Source organism: Colossoma macropomum, unplaced genomic scaffold, assembly GCF_904425465.1.
Source record: "Colossoma macropomum unplaced genomic scaffold, Colossoma_macropomum, whole genome shotgun sequence".
NCBI lineage: Eukaryota > Metazoa > Chordata > Actinopteri > Characiformes > Serrasalmidae > Colossoma > Colossoma macropomum.
Genome location: NW_023494802.1, coordinates 32,184,338 through 32,203,377, shown reverse-complemented (window position 1 = coordinate 32,203,377; position 19,040 = coordinate 32,184,338). Strand labels below are relative to the sequence as shown.

General features: G+C 37.9%; 1 long non-coding RNA gene across 1 annotated transcript; it reads left to right on the top strand.

Annotated features, from left to right (window-relative positions):
• Window positions 1-12,994: 12,994 nt before the first annotated feature.
• On the top strand, window positions 12,995-15,167 carry LOC118823102. Its single transcript, XR_005008499.1, has 3 exons — window positions 12,995-13,062; window positions 13,463-13,557; window positions 14,805-15,167. It is a non-coding gene; the product is annotated as an uncharacterized LOC118823102 (long non-coding RNA).
• Window positions 15,168-19,040: the final 3,873 nt, after the last annotated feature.

The following is a 19,040-nucleotide window of genomic DNA, read 5'->3' as shown; positions in this document are numbered from 1 at the left end:
AAGCAATACCTCACAACAACTATGACTAAAGCCCAGGCTTAAACACTATGCTATACTAGTCATATGACAACAAACACAGGTGCAAGATATTAATATTCAGGGGATTGTGAGCGCTGATAGGTGCGCGAGCGATTGTCCGAAGTCATGTGATCTCCCGAGGCATTGTGGGCAATGGACTTCGTTCCGGATTCCGAGGGGAGTTGTTCAGACACGTGATCTCCCAAAGCATTCTGGGAAATGAAGTATCCGCCTGCGGCGTGACAATGCCTCTGACATTAATTTAATGACAAAAAAGCCTGACTAGGTAAGTGTATGACAAAGTAAGTAAGCAACTACTAAAAAATGACAAATGCAGAAGCATCACTGATGTGTCGCTGTGTGAGTAAATCTAGTGTTAATGCTGTAAAAGCTCTATTGTTTTTGCTGTAAGTCATTAGATATCTTCCCTCTGGTATTTTATTGGTGTTTAGAAATACAGACTCTGCTTTCGGTATAAATTAAACAACTATGATACTTTCCTGTAAACCCGGTATAGAAGGTGTAGGAGGGGATTTGAGTAGTTTGTGTTTGTGGTCAAGATGTTGTGTCTGGGATCTACACATCATTCATTTCAGTGAAGCAGTGAAATCAGTGAGCAGACACTGTGTTCATGTGTTTGATACACGTTAGATACATATAAAAAAACAAAAGAATTATACTATTTTCTACAATATCATCAGATCTAAGGCTGGTTCAACATGTTTCACTGCCAACACTGAGCTACACTTTTTTCAGTATCTTCTTGTAAACTGCAAACCAAAAGTGGGTGTGGCTTAAACCAGAAATGAGAGTGAGGTGCTGGATGTGGGTATGTTTACTGACCACAACAGGCTGCAGACGAAGCAAGAAGAACTGACTTCAATTACATGTATATGGAATGTACTTCAACCAGCCAATCAGCAGGCGTGATTTTGGAACAACAGCAAATTATTCTTGTTCTTATTATTCTTACTATTAGTGTACTTTACCATTATATGTTGTCACTGTAGTTTACTAAATAAGTTTTTAATGTGCTCTGTGTGCGTTAAGCCTTTGAAAATTAACATTAAAAGAGCCTTTACAGTACATGATGTTTAATGCTATCCTAGGAGCACAACAAGTTAGTTGAGGTGTATCTCTTTATGTAATCATTTTATAATTTAGATCCCAAATGAATCTGAGCTCTGTGTAAAATTAACAGTGAGTAAATCTAGTCTATATCTAGAAATAGCAGAAAAAAAAACAAAGGAGTAAAGAGAAAGGATGAGAAAATAATAATAATAATAATAATAATAATAATAATAATAATAATGACAAACTGGACATACAGGACAGACAAACACAGAAACTTAACAAAACAATAAACAAGGCAGTAATGCCCCCCCCCCTTTTTTTATGTAATTATAACATGGGTAGTTATCAAATCCTATGTAGGAGTTTTAACCTTCTCCTGATGAGTTTGGAGAGAGAAATCAGCTCTCAATATATTGTAAAAATTGTGACTAGGTTTACTTGAATGATTTTGTGTTATTTTTTAAATTTGCTGTGAGTCTTTCCAAGTTGCAGTGATCCATGAGGAGGTTAAGCCAATGCTTTATTGAAATGTTGGTTCTGTCCTTCCAGTTTAGCAGTATAACTTTTTTGGCAATGGTAAGTGATACGAATATAAAGCATTTGAGGTGATTGGGTGCTGAATGGGACATAAAGGGATGACAAGGCCCAAAATCTCTGATAGCCTGTCCATGACCTCTGACCAAAACTGCTGGGTCGGGGGACAATTCCAGAAAGCATGATGGTAGTTTTCTGTTAAAGCTGGACAATGTTGGCATTTATCACTGTGACTAAATCCCATACGGTGTAGTTTAGAGGCTGTGATATGTGTTCTGTGAAGGGTTTTATATTGAATTAGCTGGAGTTTTGAATTGCTGGACATAGAGAAGATATCACTGCATATATTTTGCCAGTTTACATTTCATGTTTCTTTTATATCTGAGGTCCATTTTTCAGTTGGGAGTGAGACAGTGTTGTCCTTTGAGGCTACAAGTTTATATATTTGTGACAACATTTTCTGAGGTTTAAAGGAGTGTAGTTTTAAGTAGAGGGGAGGAGTGTGATTGCAGAGATTTCCACTATTAACTGTTTTCTTTAGAACATCTTTGAGTTGTATATACTGATAGTGACAATTATCTGGTATATTGTATTTTTCCTTGATGTCATCAAAGGTCATGAGCAAGCCACCAGAGAACAACTGTGCCAGGCTGGTTATTCCTCTCTGTTTCCAGGCTGAGAATATAAAAGGTTTGGTATTTATTAAAAACATGGGGTTGTTCCACAGAGGAGTTTGACTGGAGGGAGAGTAGCTGTATTTAAGAATTCTGTTTGAATTCCACCAAGCATTCAGGGTGGTACTTATTGTACTGTATTTATAAAATTTTGTTTTTTTTTATAGCTTTGTCTATGAATGGAATACTATTAATGTCAAGTTCTTGAATTAAACTTTCCTCGATGTCTTGCCAGGGTTGGTTTAAACTAGTTGTCTAATGTCTAATGTAAAGCAATTGATGTGATAGAAAGTAGTAGTAGAAATTTGGGGCTCCAAGTCCTCCAAGTTTCTGGAGGGTAGCTAACTTGATTCGAGGCTTTTGGTGCTTCCAATAGAACTTAGTCACTGCATTGTCAAGAGAGGAGAACCAGCCTGACGGTGGGGTTTTTGAGATATCATTAACCATTTGCAGATTTCTTAGCATCTTAGCATTATGGTACAGTAATAATCCAGAAGTTGTTGGGGGGCCCCCTGGTGGCCGCCAGGCCCCAAGCAGCTGCTTATTTCACTTATTAGGCAGAGCCAGTACAAAGTCAGTAGACTTTGTAGAGCAGCACCATCTAGCGGACAAAATAAATAATTGCTGTTTATTCATCTATTCATCAGTTAGGTGGAGCTGATTTCTGGCGCTCTGCTCGGTGACTCGCTGCAGCTCTGCAGTTTAAAGGCTTGATGAGATCACCACATCTGTTCATGAAGAGTTTATTTAGTACTACACAGTAGAGGTCTGAAGTTCTGTATATGTCTCTCTTTCATGTAATGGTGTATTTTTTATTTATTTATTTTTTTAAAGCACAATTATTTATTTAACTATTTACTTTTCATTCCGCCCTGTTACACTTTGGCCTTGTGTGTACGTTCTGTATGTTTCTGTAAGTATTAATTGGTCACAAGTTATTGTGTAGTGAAATAATGAATATAATTAAATGCATTGTACTGTAGGGGATTCTCAGAAGAAGCTTAGACAAGTCGAGGTTCTGGTCCGTAACTCTTAACTCCAAAAACAGCATAAAGAAAAGGGAAACACAGCTCCAAGACTCGTTCTCGGCTCAAACTGCAAGCTGGCTAGGATCACACTAGTTTTACCAGAGACGTTATAAATGAGGAGACCGGCCACTGGTTGAAATATGAATGGAAAAGCTGCACATGGCGCCTGTTTACAGAGAAAGTCTCGCCCTTCAGGAATAAAAGCCAATCAATTCACTGATTACGCTGCGAGGGAAAGCCTCCTCGCTGGGAGATCTGTGCAAGCGCAGTAGCCAGAACAATTTTATCAGTGATTTCAAGTATGTTTTAAATGTTTAAGACTACGTTTAAAAACGGTAATTTGACCTTGGTTTTTGAGTATTTTGGTCTCTGCCCATTCAAAGACAGACGAGTCTTGTCTTGCATGGCTGGAAATAACTGCCCATCCTTGTTGGACTTTGGTTGTACTTGGTCTTCTCTCTTTATGGAAGATTGTTCTTTGTTCTCATAAATCCATTTCTTTGGTAACCTTTCAGTGGTCAGCTCAACATAAGCAACATAGGCATTCGGTCTGGACTCTGCCCTATAAGTTTGTTCTTAATAACAGATTGAAAGAGCTGCTTTATAAAATACTACATAGATGCCTCCCTCTTAATGGTACTTTGAGTACATTTTTGATATGGGTGCTGCTTGTGTTTTCGTAAAAGGGCTACAGAATCTATTTATTACTTATTTTTCTATTGTGTATTTTCTCACTTTTTCTGGGTCGATTTCTTTTTAGACTTGAAAGACTGTTAAATCAAATCAAATCAAATCAAATCAAATTTATTTGTATAGCGCTTTATGTTGTCACAAAGCAGCTTCACAGAAATCCGTTTAGAACAAAGTTTCAACATGAACTGTAAATCCTCCAGGTGAGCAAGCCAGGGGCGACAGTGGCAAGGAAAAACTCCCTCAGAGCTGAGGAAGAAACCTTGGGAGGAACCAAGGCTCACAAGGGGGGACCCATCCTCCTCTGGTCAAACTACGTACAAAATTATTATTCTACTAATATTAATAGTAATAGTAGTAATAGTTAGGAGGTAGTAATAGTTAGGAGACTTCAGTGTAGAGTGGGCAGCCAGTCCAAGGCAGGTGGCGGTGACTGGGTTGTGGGTAACTGGTCTGAAGCGGGTAGCCGGAGAGCTCTACAAACAATCATCCAGCAGTGTCCGGCCGGACAGGTGGGCAGTCGTTTTCTCGGAAGAAAGGTAGGGAAATGGAGTTAGTTTAGTTCTGTATGGGTGTATGTATAGTAGTATGTAAAACATTTCCAGAGTGTGGCTAACAACTCCGGCAGATCTGACTATAACAGCTTAACTAAAAGGAGCGAACCAAAAGGACACACAGACACGGGAGCACCCTGAGACAATCTGGCATCCCTCCGCTCCACCTTCCACAAACCTGAGTGATCGCGTGCGAGCGGCGGGACGACAGCACCAGTCTCAGTTTACTATAATTCCCTGCGTCCATGGACCCCTGGATCTGCTGCCTTTATCCAAGGGGAAACATTAGCTACCAAAAGCTAAACTAAACAAGTGAGTTTTCAGCCTAGATTTGAATATTGTGACTGAGTCTGAGTCCCGAACATTTTCTGGAAGATCATTCCAGAGTTTGGGGGCTTTATAAGAAAAGGCTCTTCCCCCAGATGAAGCCTTCTGAATTCTGGGAACTATTAAAAAGCCAGCACTCTGTGATCTGAGTAATCATGGTGGCTCGTAAAGGGAAATAAGGTCTTGCAGGTACTCAGGAGCGAGCCCATGTAGGGCTTTATACGTCAATAAAAGAATTTTGTAATCAATACGGAATTTAACAGGCAGCCAATGGAGTGATGATAGAACTGGACTGATATGATCAAATTTTCTAGTTTTAGTGAGGACCCTGGCTGCAGCATTTTGAACTAGTTGAAGTTTACTTAAATTCCTGCTGGTGCATCCTGACAGTAATGCGTTACAGTAATCTAGCCTTGAGGTAATAAAGGCATGTACTAATGTTTCTGCATCGTGCAGCGATGAGGCATTTCTTATTCTGGCGATATTGCGAAGATGTACAAAAGCTGTCCTAGTGATACTGCCTATGTGTTGATCGAATGATAAATCTGGATCGAGTATTACACCAAGATTTTTTGCTGCTGAACCTGGTATAACTGGAAAGTCAGCGAGATTTAAAGTTAAATCTGATAATTTATTTCTTGCCACTTTTGGACCCAGAAGGAGAACCTCTGTTTTGTTACTGTTTAGGAGGAGGAAGTTACGCGACATCCAACCCTTCACATCTTTTACACAGTCCTCTATTTTCTTTAACCTGTATTTGTCATCATTAAAGAAAGGCGCCTTAAAAGTCACAATGTTTTATTACTTTTTCATGATCATTTATTTAACCTTGTGCTTTATGATGAACCTGATCATAACAATACCTACATTTTATATAAATTAGATGAAATGTACTAGAAATAAACACACTTCACATATGACCTTTGTACACACAGATCTATGTAATTACATATCTGTAGCTTGGTGAGCTTTGAAAATGAAATGTTAAAGATAAGTGCCTAGCAGCTGGGTATAGAACTCACTCTTGCAGTGAAAAACAATGAGGCTACAGGTTAACCAGAGTGGAAGTAAGGTGTTCAAACAAAGACAAATTGTCAATGGACAAAAATAAGTGGAAGTAAAAAAAGTCCGTATGTAATGAGACGATGCGAGCCAATGAGGAAGGTATGATTTTTACTAATCTACCAGTAAGAAACACAATGGGCATTTTCATGCACTGTGTCTTTGTCTGTTTTATCGGCTCCACTTACCACATAGGTGCACTTAGTAGTTCTACAATTACAGACTGTAGTCCATCTGTTTCTCTGCATACTTTGTTAACCTTGTTGTATAATGATCAGAGGACCACCACACAGCAGGTATTATTTGGGAGGTGGCTCATTCTCAGAACTGCAGTAACACTGATATGATGGTGGTGGTGAACAATCTCTTCAGTCTTGGACACATTAAAAAATAATCTGCTTAGTATCACTGCTGTACTGGACTCATGGTTTGATGTTACATACATCTTTTTGATTGAACATTGCTTAGCCATCCACTTTATAACCAAATTTGCAAAGTTTTGTTATTGCAGTAGTGAATTGGATAAAGGATTAAAGAGTGCTGTGATGTGTGGAGCTGTTGGCCTGCTAGCTGTCGCTGAGCCACTGTTGTGCATAGTTTTTCAGATATTCAGATATTTCCTGGTCCTGACTCAGCAGTACAAAAGGCAAATAAAGAAACTGTAACCAGTATTAAGAGTTGGTTCAACCTTCAGCTCTACAATTAAACTTGTTTATTCATATGAATCCCTTCATATGAAATCATTTATTACATATTCATTATCCAGTTCATATTGCATAATGTCATTCTAGTAGCACTACTGATATGTAGAGACGATAAACAGTTACAGCCGAGAATAAAATTAATACAGAGCCTGTGTTTTCAGTTAAAGTTGGGTATGTGTATTTTATTATGTGGGGGCACTTCATCTATATTTGATTATAGTGTAGTTACTGTCCATATGGCAGAGCTGGATTCTGAATATGATATCAGAATATCAGTAAATGTTAGATGTGATGTTTCAATGAGCTGTAAGAATGATGACATTGTACCTTAGCTCTGGGTAAAAGCGTGTCATATTTAATGACAGACATTTGAAACCATGTGTTTAAAACCACAAGAGTCAGGGGTGCAGGTGGTGCTGTAACAGCAGAGAGTTTCAAACAGGAACAGTGTCCTCTATACCAAATCTATTCCTTCTTAGAACAATATATGTATAATAATTTCACTCTCATTTCCCCACCAAACGTGAACACTTAGAATGATGACATTGGACCTAAAGTTTGGCCAAATATTTTACAGGTTACAATCCCATAATGCTATAATATATTAGCATTTCCCTGCCATATCTTTAGAAATATTAAGAATATGCTACTTGTTTCCGGACACCATAAGATACAGGCAACTATGCTGTAATTAGAATTTCTAAGGGAAACATTGGTGATAAGAGAAGCTTAGAGAAAAGTCACGTTTCAAATGTAAAATGTCTAAAAACTACATATTTATAACATTTATACATGTCAATAATGACATGAAATGGCCCATGTGATCACACTTTTTTCACATGCAAACACATTTTCATATGTCGTCATACATTTTTACATGTGATCACGTTCCCAGAATGTTTTTTCACAGGTAACACGTTTCACATGCGGCAATATTTTTTAACTGTTTGAAGTAATCAGTACAAAGTAGAAAAATACAGACTGTTCTTTCTGTAAAAGACTGCAAATTTACCCACAAGACTTCAGCATTTAAAGAAATCAAAGAAAAAGCTCACCCATATTAAGCTACTGCATCCGTTTGTTTCACTCTTGCTAATTTACTGACTAATGATTTGTTGTCAAGACCATTTAAAGCTTAATGTTTTGTTCTTTTTGGCTTGACCCATTTACTTTCTATGGGAGTGTATGTGAAAAATAACATGAGAGGTGTGGAAAAAACATTATTATTTTTTTTTTTTCGGTAAGGGCAATGAATCAGTAATGTGTTTCCAGGCTGGACCATCGACCATTAAATGTGTCATTGCAGCCACTAACTTGTAACAGGATATCATTAGATTAAAATGAGTAATTAATGACGATATGGATGGTTTGGTTAAAAGAAAAAAAATAAAAAAAAGATTAGGGCCACTTTCAGTTTTTTTCAAGATATACATTGTAGTGGCGTTTTTCTCAGGGAGCTGTTATTCTTTTCAGAACCTGTTACATCCTTGAACCTGTTATTTCACCCTTGTAACTTTCTTAACCGCTCCCCCTTCTCCCATCTCTCTCTCTCTCTCTCTCTCTCTCTCTCTCTCTCTGTCTCTCTCTCTCTCTCTCTCAGTCGAAGTCAGTGGCCAGAAAGCCATAGAGAAAGGATGTATACCCAAGGCAGCATGTGAAGCAGAAAAAGCCACTGGATTGATGAAGTGCTGTGACACTGATCTGTGTAACAGTGCTGAGGGGGTTAAGCTGAGTCTCCTCATCATGCTGGTTCCTCTGATCTCCTCCATCCTCTTCATCTGAACTCTCTGCTTCTCCTCTCTCAGTGATTCATCTCTTACTGGAGTAACAGAAATATTATTACTGTTTAGAAACAGTCGTGTAATTTTCCTGTTTTCACATTTATTGCTCAGCCACACTCTGTGGTTTATGATAATTACTGTAACCTAATTGACAATAAACACGGTAGAGGCTAAGAGGCTGTAATGTAGTTTTATTTGTTTGAACTGAATAAATATGAATTCACTCACTTAAGGTGTTTTCACACCACAGTTGTTTTCCAAACCCAGGACCACTTGCTCTGCGAGGTTCAGGACATTTGGTCAAGTGTGAAAGCTATTTTCTTTCCTGGGAGCAGTCCAGAGAACTGACCTCTGGTCCTCCTGAAAACGCTGATCTTCTGGGTTTGCTTCCAGTGAACTCTGGTGTGGTCTGCTGCATGTGAAGCTATCTGCTCCTGGCGCCGCATGTGGGGTTGCATGACTGGTTCACTTCCTTTTTCGAGTTTCGTGATGACAGAGAAAGAAACTGTTGTGGACAGCTGAGGAGACAGAGTGCGTCAAATGGTACGAAGACAGCATTCAAGTGCACATGGAGACAATTCATAGAGAAATTCAATTGGTTTGGTATATAAACAATCAACTTTAACTCGTTCATCAACGTATGGTTCGAATTTAATTCGTCTGTGTGAAAGAATATGAGTCCCTCACCAAGACAACCCCAGTATTGGTACTGGGTGCGGACTAGGTATTCAGGACAACCTTAATTAGCAGACTGACTGAAATATGTCTTGATTTAACTTATTGGTACTATTATTAATTCAATGAGAAAAAAAAGTAGGTAACTGGATTGGACTGTATTTAACCCCTTAAATGGCCAGGGCACTTGGGTTAAAATAAGATAATCTGTAAGCTACAATTCTGAGTTGTGGTACTTCTATTTCTGGCGTGTCGTGTAAGGAATTACTATAAAAAGTGACAAATACAGAATCATTACAAATACAGGGTCTACTTTCAGTATAAATAAAAGATTTAACTGTCATACAGTATAATTATAATAGTGATAAATAAATAAAGTAACTAAATGCAATAACTGTTATACTGTTATACTGTCCTGTAAAACCAATCTAGACGTTTTAGGCTGTATGTTGGCTAACTTTTCTACTTTTGTAATGCAATCTTTCACATATTAACTGAGATTGTACTCATCTACTCTTTGGTCTTCAGTTTAAGAAGTGAGCAACAATTCACTCTTTCCACCTGTCTCATTGGGCATGTTTTCAGATTTATCGCATTCTGTAAAGATTTTCAAAGGGATCTCAGGCAGAGTTAAAGTTAGTAGGCAATGAAGGACCAATTGGGTGAACCAATTAACTGATACCATGTTCATGTGGCTGATGAGCTATAAGTAAAATAACACCTGATAAAACAATTATTATTACTGTATATTAGGATTATATTTTATTATCATACTGAACTACGTATTGAAGCTCTGTGTGAAGGAAGGTGTGCCCCAAGCCCCCTTAGAGCGGGGACAGAAGGGAGAGGCAGAGCTCCGGTCCTAGCACAATGGAAATCCTTCTGCTTTTCAGCCAACATAGAAAATTAAAGAACATACTCACCAGGACTTTTCAGGCCATGCTTTGCTTTACTTTGCTTTGCTTTGCTTCGTCTTGTTTAGTTTCGCCCTTGCGTCTCCACAGGCCAGCGTTGTTGCACTGGTATGAGTGGATCAGACACAGCAGTGCTGCTGGAGTTTTTAAACACTGTGTCCACTCACTGTCCACTCTATTAGACACTTCCAGCAGTGTATGATCCACTGAGCACTACATACTTACCTATAAATACCAGGTACCTGCCATATCATAAAAAGTTCCTGATAAAGCATGAGCAGACTGATTCATCAATCTGGAGAGCCACTTAATTAATTCAGCATTTGTGTGCTCTCTTAAGAGATGATTGAACTGAGCAGTCTCTTCAGTAGTGGACTTTCCTTTTGGTTACTTTTCTAACTCTTCATTTGTCGTCCTGTGAAAAGGCTGGGAGAATATCTGCTTCTTTATAATTTGTTTGTTGTGATTCCCGTTTTATTTGTTTGTTTGTTTATCTGTGAAGCTTTACAGGGCTCTGCAGGCGTTACCAGTGTGCAGGGCCGACATGTGATCCTAAACCCGTGACTTCCTCCAGCAAACACCTGCCAAACCACAACCAGTAAGAGACAAAGCTCAACCACATCTAAGACTCTACAGCACACGACTCACAGCCTCACAGCTGTTTGGTTATTGTAGCCAATTTGTGTGAAAAGTTGTGAGCAGTAAAGTTTAAGTCTACATTTTTATTTTGATATAAAAACAAAATCACTAGAGCTGATGCTAGAGTTGCTGTTGCAGGAGTTCTTGATGAGATCAAGTTTAAAATGCAGCATCAGTTTGCCAAAATGATTTCACTGTTAAGGCGTGTCTGAAAACATATATTCTATGATACTGAACTGGAGTTGAGGCTGGATCATCTCTGAATTAATCACATTTAAAAACTCATCTCCAAATATCTGCCTATTTATAATTCATCAGAAAAAGTCATTAAATATTCATTACTAATGTATTACTGAATGTAATGTTTCAATGAGCTGTAAGAATGATGACATTAAACTTTTAGTTCTGCAGAATCTCTCATATGTCATAACTTCATAATGCTATATTCATGTTAGCATTTTTACTGCCGTATCTTTAGAAATAATAAGGAAATTGTACTTCTTTCAGACACGTCACCATAAGATACAAGCAACATCTTCAAAAAAGCAACAACTATACTGTACTTCAAATTTTGGTCATTGAAAATACTGTATCTGAAGGTAAACATTTTTTATACTTTATATTAAGTGTCTCTAATAACTATGTAGATACATGTGAACAACATATGCAATAACAATGTAACTACTAATGATTTAGTCACTGTTACAGATGGATTACAGAAGTATATCTTATGTAATTACACGTGTATCAATTTCAGGTTTGCGTGTATCTTAATAGTTGTAACAGCCTATTCTCTCATGTAATTACATATGGGTAATAACAAATAATTACATTTGTAATCAGACTGGAACAGCAGTTTTTTCCAGAGGTTATTTTTTTCAGCAGTAAAATTATGTAATAATGTACATTAAGACATTAATTACACTGCATCTGCCAGCTTTCCTAACATTTAGCTAGCATTTATGTTGCTAGTGCTGTGACACTGTAACCAGTTTTATGTGAGCAGAAGAACCACGGGAGTGCCTCTGTTAACACCACGACACCAGACACAGTGCCTCACCAGGGCTTGTGAGGTTGCTAACTGTACCCTGAAAAAATGACATTGGGGCAGTCATGGGCTGGAGGTAAGGGAACCGGCCTTGTGACCAGAAGGTCACTGGTTCGATTCCCTGAGCCGACAGTACTTGACAAAAGTGCCCTTGAGCAAGACACCTAACCCGCAACTGCTCCCTAGGTACTGTGGATAGGGCTGCCCACCGCTCTGGGCATGTATTTATTTATTTATTTATTTTTATTTTTTTTCCAGGATTAGAGGAACATGAAAAAGTAAACATAAACTGAAGAAGGGATAAAAAATAAAGAAAAATAATCTCATCAGGTCATCACATTCACACAAACACATACAACCTCAAAGCAAAGGCGTAACTTAAGCAAAAGCTTTAGTTTACTTTACTAATTTGCTAAAATTACTAATACAAATCTTCTAACATATACCGTTCCCTGGTAAATCTAACTCATTTGGGTAAATCCTACAGACTGAAGCCCAAAAATCTTCCCAGCATTTTTAGCATTTTTTTTTTAGTTTCTGTTAATTAACTCTTATTTTTCTAATTTATAAATGTAATTCTCTTTGCAAAATGTCTCTCTCTCTCTCTCTCTCTCTCTCTCTCTCTCTCTCTCTCTCTCTCTCTGTGTGTGTGTGTGTGTGTGTGTGTGTGTGTGTGTCATGTCTGGATGTATTTTACATGCTCTTGTTTGCTCACAATGCTGGTGTTGTGCCGATCACCATGAACGCTACAGAATGACAAACATGCATTAAGAAATTAAGAGTCCTCAGAAATGGCTGATTTTAGTCTTATCTGAGCCATTCATTGGACAAAATGGAAAAAAACAATTCATTTATTGTAATGTATTTGCTTTAATTGATGCCAATACACTACTAATTCAAGTTAACCTAAGCTAAATGTGAGAGGTGGGCGGCGCCCTTCTCAAGGGCAATGTCACACCCCTCACAGAGACACTAAAGCCAAAGAACTGCTATTATTTCTGGGTGTTAGGAATATATTCTTAAACAAGGGATTCTATATTAAAAGATTCAAATTTGACTACAGGAGATAATCTGTATCACTTCAACAATTGAAGTGTTAATGCAACATGTTCTTTCATGGAAGACATTTGAAGTTGTGACTTCAGAACTACAAGAGTCAAGGGTGGAGGGGAGCTGTACCAGTGGAGAGTTATAAACAGTCCTCAAAGCCACACCTCCTTAGAGCTGTATGTATAAATGAAGTTCACTCTAATCTCTCCATCACACACTCAACTTCTCGAAACCTCCAACAATGAAGAAGCTGGTCACTCTGATGCTCGTCTACATGCTTTTCTCCGAAGGTACCAGTATTGAGTATCACATGCTTTATATTCAAATGCAGAGAGTTTTGTTTTTCAGAATGTTACATCTTTATTAAACATCCCTCTTCTATTTATAATCTACATTACATAGTTGTAATGTTGTACAGAGTGTTAGTAGGAATATAAGCCTAAAACAAATAATCATTATCAGTACTAAAAAATGCAAAACATCATTAGACTTTCAAACATTTACTTTTAAAGAGCTCATCTTATTCTAGAACAGAACAGTCAGTAATAATCATAAATCATTTCAGAATGAAAAACTAAATGTTAGTTTTGCTAGCTTTTCTCAGTCTTTGTGAAAAGTCTAGTCAAACATGCTTCTTTAAATTTGTTTGTTTAGATTTATGTTTCATTGTTTGTTTCTTTATCTGTGAAGCTTTACAGGCTTCTGCAGCTCTGAAGTGTTGCAAGGGTTTTGGGCCAGCATGTTTGCCTGTGGAGTGTTCTAGATTCGCTGCATGACCAAAACCGGTAAGAAATGAAGCTCAACCTCAAGCAAGACCTCCAACACATGACTCACAGTCTCACAGCAGTAAAGTTTAAGTCTACATTTTTATGAAATCAAAAGGAAATCACCAGAGCTGATGTTGTCTTTTTTGTGTTTTTTTTTTTTTGAGATGATGAGATCAGGTTTAAAATGCAACATCAGCTTTCCAAAACAATTTCAATATTAAAGCATGTCTGAAAAACAAATTCTGTAATACTGAGCTGAAATAGAGGCTGGATCATCTCTGAATTAATGAAATTCAAGAGCTCACATCCTCAAATATCTGCCTATTTGTAATTTATCAGGAAAAGTCTGTAAATGATCGTTACTAACACAGTAAATTTCAAATGTAATTGACGTAAACAATGAGCTGTACGAAAGTTGCATGTTGATGTTGCACCTTAAGTTCTGCAGAATCAGCTTCATAATGCTATTAATATTTTCATCATCAAATCTTCAGAAACATTAATAAAGTCATAATATTTTGAGAATAAAGTTGTAAAATTTCAAGAATGATGTCATAAAGTTACATGAATAAACTTGCGATATTTCGTGGTTAAAGTAGGTTAATTGTAGGGGGTATGCCATAACGCGTTGGGGTTGCTGTGCTGGTGAGGACGAAGACGCCGAGCATGCCGGAGTTCCACTCACTCCTTCAGGATCGATCATTTTCATGATCATTCTCACTGTCTGCTGTGAAACTACATGCCCTCTTTCAATGGCACTGCCATCTACAAGGCTAACTGCCAGTAGCCATGTGGGCGGCCACTGCCTGCGATTCTCCTTCAATAAAACAGGCAGTTTCCTCCAAGTCCATCTGGTCCTTTCTCCCAAACAAACACAGTTTCCTGCACAGCCGTTTCAGCCATTTCGTATACTAATAACAGTCTGATGCTGATGAGCCAGGAGAGACAGGGAGACTGAGTATTTCTTTATGGATGAAATCAATATGGAAGTATAACTCCACCAACTCCTCAACAGCCCTCATTTTAACAGGAGGAGGTTGCTGGCCTCCCTTTGCAAACCCTTTGGCCACAATATTGTGACTTTCCTCTTAATATCCCACTTTAATCGCAATTCTAAGACTTTATTCTCGACATAAATTCTCGAGTAAATTCAGATTCAGTTTCAGTGTTCAGTGTTTTATTGTTTAATGAATATCTGTAAATGGTTTTCAGCTCTGTATCTTTCTTACTCTCTCTCTCTTTCTCTCTCTCTCTCTCTCTCTCAGAGGGAATTATGAGCACACTGAAACTTCCTGAAAAAAAATGTTCAACCAGGGCTGAGTGTGTTGTGACACTAATATGTGTAACAGTGCTGAGGGGGTTAAGCTGAGTCTCCTCATCATGCTGGTCCCTCTGATCTCCTCCATCCTCTTCATCTGAACTCTCTGCTACTCCTCTCTCAGAGATTCAACTCTAACAGGTGTAACAGAAATAGTGCAAATATACTGTCTGGAAACAATTACATAATTTTACTACATTTATCAGCTGTACTCTCAGATAAAATGTGATAAATGTAATAGATTAGAATAGATTATACTGTAACTTCTGTAATGTCTGCGTATCAGTAAACAGTGTGAAGAGCCTTAGAGCTGAATAAATAAAATAACTTTCATCTGAAAGTGTGATTTAATTAGCAAACTGACTAAATTGAGTTTTTCTTGCACTCGTCACCATCATTAATTCATTGATATAAAGCCTAATGTCCAAGGTACAGTGTTTAGGACTCACTTTCCTCTTGACTGAAATGGAGCTGGAGAGATGGCAGCGTGTTAGTAAATACTGTACATGCAGTAAATGACGTCTCACAGCTGTAAGTAAAATAATGCCTCATTTATAGTTAAAAAACAGCAATTATTATTATTAATACTATTATTATTATTAGTAGTAGTAGTAGTAGTAGTAGTAGTAGTAGTAGTAGGCTGGCCTGGGCAAGCACCCTACACTATACCAATAACGGTCCTTGGGCAAGACTCCTAACACTACCTTCGCCTTCCTGTGTAAAATGATCAAATTGTAACTTGCTCGGGACAAGAGCATCTGCCAAATGCCGTAAATGTAAATTTCTAAACATTCATGCAACTAGTTGCATGTTGTGAGTTGCCTGAAACAATTTTGTGCGACTTCACTGTTACACCAAACAATTCAAAAACCAATTTGCATGAAAAACATTCAATTTCTCCACTAGTTTAACCAGATCTGCAGCTCATATTTTTGGTACATTGCCACTGCATTGGTGCAGGATCTTAAAAAAACAACAACAATGCCCCCCATAAGAAAATGACTTGCAATTAATAAAAAAGGACAATGTAATTTCCATCATCTCAAATGATTTGATACTCTTAAGACACTCCACCCGCTAGCATCTACTGTTACATGTTTGTTAGGTTACCTATTTGGATTGCTATTATTAAGTGAGGTTATTTATTATGTAGGTTAGATGAGTACAGCTAGAAAAATGTAGGTTTGTTTCCTGACTTCTCGCTGTACATCCATCGTACATCCAACAGCAGCACCTTTAATTTAATGAAGGACTGATTAGAGAAACTAGTTACTGGATGGTAACTGTCAATACTGGGACTCCTCGAGACAAGCTTTCTTACACAGACACACATCAAATATCAATGGATTGTTAATTTATTTGTATTTATTCTAATGTTAGTGTTTTTGGAGCAAATAAACTCTTACCACACAGATCAATGGCTTTACAGATCATTTTCTCAGATGCCTGAGACTTTTACACAGTAATATGTGTATTATAACATTATTGTTAATTTAAAATAAGAAGCAATTCAAAACTATTAAGCTGTATAAATGTATCATATGACACCAAATAGCTTACTTAACCATGACACCCATCCATGAAGTATGACATCACCATAATCAGCTCATCCACTGGATGTGTAAATAATGCTCAATTAAATATGAAATTTTAAGTGCCTGGACCTGTGAAGTTAAACATCAGTCAAGCCTTTAAGTCTGTGTGCACAGAAAGGTTACACATGACTGAAGGCGGTTCTGTTACACATGACTGAAGGTGGTTCTGTTACACATGACTGAAGGTGGTTCTGTTACACATGACTGAAGGTGGTTCTGTTACACATGATTGAAGGTGATCCTGTTACACATGATTGAAGGCGGTTCTGTTGGTTCTTTTAGTGTAAAAAACAGTTGTAAGATGGCAAAGCTAGGAAGCAGATGCTGAACACACCATCGTTAATGAACTCTGAGGTAGAGTCTGAAAATGAGTAATGGAGATCATCTCGGTCAGTGGTGGATTAGGCTGATTTGTCTTGATGGAGGGAAATAGCCTACAGGATATTAAAGACTGACCTGTTGCTTTCATGCTGAATAAGTTATTCTTAGCACACTCTCTCCTTCCTTCTCAGCTCCTCACTTCTCTCCTCCTTTTTATTCATTTTGAAGATGGGAACACAAACAGTGATGCTGTAGGGTTCACTAAGTTAGCTGCCAGCTAGTATTACTACATCTCTGATCTAATACCAGTTGTTATGTGTGTACCATGCATGTGCTTTTATATGACCACTCACTTGACAGATCAGGGTCAGAGGGGTGTGGAACTTTTTTTTAATGAACATATTAATGAATGTGGCTGTGCTGCACGGCCCAACTGACAGGGGCTCAATAAAGTAAATTGGGGGACTGGTTGCTGAGGGCACCCCTGCATCATGGGCCCCAGTACGAAAGCAACTTTATACTTAAGTTGATATAACCCTGGATCATTTCTCTCATAACGGTGGATCACTGTTTAGATGGACACATCAACATGGCAGCTTATGCTGCAAATCTAATCTACTACAAGGCAATAAACACAACACAACGGCACCCTTCACGCATGTGTCTGCTCACCACAGGCACAATTTCTGCCCAAATGAAGACAACATAACTGAGTTAAAAACAGTCATACAGCTGAGGTGTACAAAGACAAGGAAAAACAACATGCCAAACTTAAAAACCTAACCATCCCAGGCTAAAGCATACTGCCACAGTGGGCTTAAAAACACTCATGTCTTACTTTTAATGATTTGATGCATTGAAGTAAACATTTGCTTTGACATTTTGATTCAGTTCATTTTAGCATTTGTAGTTAAAGAGCACTTCAAGCAAAATTTGCAGACCTTCATATTCTTGGCTCAAGACAATGGCGGATAGGAACAGTTGGCAAGCAGTGAGCGGAGGGCTGAGAAAATAAGGTGGAGCATGATAATTTGATTGGCCATTATCCAGTGACAGCACTGACACAAACAAATCAATTTATTTTTATTTATTTTATTCTAAAAATGAAGCTTAATAAATATTCTGTCCCTGTTTGATTGAGTGGTCCTGTGATTAATGTTGTGGTGGTCCTTACAGTAATAAAGATGACCACAGGCTATAAACACACTTGTAGACACTCAGAGCTCAGAGTCTGAATCAAACTCAGCAACTGACGATGACAGAAGAAGGAGGAAGCGTACAAGAAATAACAAGGAAAGCAAGAAATCTAAGAAGGACTAAAAGCAGAAAAGCATCAAGAAAAGAGAACGAGAGGTTTTCTCCAGTTTGAGAATGGAAACTATGTAGAGGATCAACTCATATACACATTGACATGCAGGGTTGAGGAGTGTATACGTGAGTGCTTAACCTATGTTCCTGTGTAATTTCATACTCTAATGACAAATATAAGTTTTCATTCCATGTACATTTATAAAATGTCTTAATTTGTCTGAAATTAAATTTTACAAATTCAAGGCCCATACCTTGAAGAAAAACTAGCTTTCCTGAGTGTTAGAAGTAAGAGTTTGATGTAGTATACAGAACCACACTTTCTCTGCACAGATCATAAAACACGTTCCATTTCAGCTTTAACACCAACACCAGAACACCTACCCTCCTACCCTCAAAACAGTTTCTTGTAGTTGTGTGCACTTTCTTTAAAATAGGTGCACTTTTTTTATTATCCTCAAAAACAGGCTTCATTAGCTTTTCTTTCTCTCTCGTGCTCTCAGCAGCGCCTGTTAAACACCATGCACTCAGATCACAATAAAGCTGTTACACTACACAGACTATACAACCCTAAAATTGTGAATAGAAGTTAAAGCTCTTCTTTAAAAACAACCAAATGCACGCAATGGCGCTTTAACCTCGTCTTATTAAGCAAAAAAAAACAATTGTCCTCTGAACAATTAGCATTCCACCTTAACGTTCCACCTTAACAGAACTCGCGGCCAACAGCAAGTAGAAACGTACTAAACCCACATAAAAGTGTTTTAACTGCACAACAGCATAACCAGTGCGTGAGATAATGTTTTAGTGATTGAATGAACTCATTTTATGTTGAAAACAGGAAAATACAAATTGTGTTTTAACTCAAAATTACGGAGCTGCGCCACCACATACCTTCTCTCACAGTGGCATTTTCCAAAGAGGACGAAAGGTGGGGCTACAGCTTACTTCGTACTCCA